Source organism: Peromyscus eremicus, chromosome 9, assembly GCF_949786415.1.
Source record: "Peromyscus eremicus chromosome 9, PerEre_H2_v1, whole genome shotgun sequence".
NCBI classification, from domain to species: domain Eukaryota; kingdom Metazoa; phylum Chordata; class Mammalia; order Rodentia; family Cricetidae; genus Peromyscus; species Peromyscus eremicus.
The window spans coordinates 91,551,961-91,554,598 of NC_081425.1; positions in this window are offsets into that span (position 1 = coordinate 91,551,961).

Sequence of the window (2,638 nt, forward strand, 5' to 3'; positions counted from 1 at the left end):
GCTCCACATGGGCTACTCAATAGAGAATAATGCTAGAATTATCAGTACCATGTGCATTTATTTTATATTTTTTAATAAAAGTTTTATGTTTTTAAAAATAATTTTATTTACATTTTTATATTAACCATCACATCTACTTGCTTTTTAAAAAAGATTTATTTGTTTTTATTTTCTGTGTGTGAGTGTTTGCCTGCAGATATTAATGTGCCCTGTGTGTGTAATGCATCTGAGACTGTCAGGAGAGGGCATCAGATCCCCTGGAACTGGAGTCACAGGTGATCATGAGCCACCTAATGTGGGTGCTGGGAACTTAATCTGGGTCCTCTGTAAAAGCAGTGTCTTACAAAATGGCAGCCCACAGAATGGGAAAAGATCTTCACCAACCCCCACATCTGACAGAGGGCTGATCTCCAAAATATATAAAGAACTCAAGAAACTAGACATCAAAATACCTAACAATCCAATTTAAAAATGGGCTACAGATCATAGAGAATTCTCAATAGAAGAATCTCAACTGGCCAAAAGATATCTAAGGAATTGCTCAACATCCTTAGCCATTAGGGAAATGCAAATCAAAACGACTCTGAGATACCATCTTAACAACTGTCAGAATGGCTAAGATCAAAACCACTGATGACAGCTTATGTTGGAGAGGATGTGGAACAAGTGGAACACTTCTTCACTGTTGGTGGGAGTGCAAACTTGTACAGCCATTCTGGAAATCAGTATGGCGGTTTCTTAGAAAATTGAGAATCAATCTACCACAAGACCCAGCAATACCACTATTGGGCATATACCCAAAGGATGTTCAATCATACCACAAGGACACTTGCTCAACTATATTCATAGCAGCACTATTCGTAATAGCCAGAACCTGGAAACAACCTAGATGGCCCTCAACTGAAGAATGAATAAAGAAAATGTGGTACATTTACACAATGGAGTATTACTCACTAGTTTAAAAAAAAAATGATGTCATGAAATTTGCAGGCAAATGGATGGAACTAGAAAAAAATCATCCTGACTCAGAAAGACAAACATGATATGTACTCACTCATAAGTGGATACTAGATGTAAAGTAAAAGATAATCAGACTGCAACCTACAGCCCCAGAGAAGCTAGGACACAAGGAGGACCCTAAGAGAGACACATGGATCACCCTGGGAAGGAGAAATAGATGAGATCTCCTCAGTAAACTGGGGGCGAGGGCAGGATAGAGGGAAGGGGATAAGGAATGGGAACATGAGGGATCGGGATGATTGAGTTGGGGGAGGGACTGAGATGGAGAGCAATGAAAGAGATATCTTGATAGAAGGGGCCGTTAGGGGTTAGAGAGAAACCCGGTGCTAGGGAAACTCCCAGGAATCTACAAGGATGACCCCAGTTAAGACTCCTAGCAATAGGAGAGGGTACCTGAACTGGCCTTCTCCTGTAATCAGATTGGTGAATACCCTAATTGTCATCATAGAACCTTCATACATTAACTGATGGAAGCAGATGCAGAGATCCACAGCCAAGCACTGGGCCGAGCTCCTGGAGTCCAGTTGAAGAGAAGGTGGAGAGATTATATGAGCAAGGGGGTCAAGATCATGATGGGGGAACCCACAGAGACAGAGACAGCTGTCCCAAGCTTGTGGGAACTCACGGACTGACAGCTAGGGAGCCTGCATGAGACCGACCTAGGTCCTCTGCATGTGGGTGACAGTTGTGTAGCTTAGTCCGTTTGTGAGGGCCTTAGCAGTGGGACCAGGACCTGTCCCTGGCACATGAACAGGCTTTTTGGAACCTATTTCCTATGGTGGGATGCCTTGTTCAGCCTTGATGCAGGGGGAGGAGCTTGGTCCTGCCTCAACTTGATATGCCACGTTTTGTTGACTCCCATGGGAGGCCTTACTCTTTCTGAGGCGTGGATGGAGGAGAAAGGAGGTAGGGGGAGGGGACGGGAGGAGAGGAGAAAGGGGAAGCTGTGATTGGTATGTAAAATAAATTTAAAAATTATTAATAAAAAGCAGTATCTTAGTTAGGGTTTCTATTGCCATGATAAAACACCATAACCAGCACACCTTCAATCTTCAGCACTCGGGAGGCAGAGCCAGGTGGATCTCTGTGAGTTCGAGGCCAGCCTGGTCTACAGAGCGAGATCCAGGACAGGCACCAAAACTACACAGAGAAACCCTGTCTCGAAAACAAAACAAAACGAAAACCAAAAAAACACCGTATCCAAAAGCAACTTGGGGAGGAAAGGGATTATTTCAGTCTATGACTCTCAGGTCACTGAGGGACGTCAGGGCAGGAACCTGGAGGCAGGACTGGTGCAGGGACTGTGGAGGGGTGGATGCTCACAGGCCTGCTACCCATGAATTGCCCAACCTGCTTCCTTACACCACGAGCCCAGGTGTGGCACAGTCATCTGGGCCCTCCAACGTCAATCATCAGTAAAGAAAATGCCCTGCTGACTTACCTACAGACCATACGGTGAGGGCACTTCCTCAACTGAGGTTCCTCTTCCCAGATAACTCTGGCTTGTATCACGTTGACAAATAAATAAATAATGAAAAACAGGACAGACATCAAGTGCTCTTAACTGCCAAGCCATCTCCAGCTCCCACACATACCTTCTGATTTTTGTGGAAATATT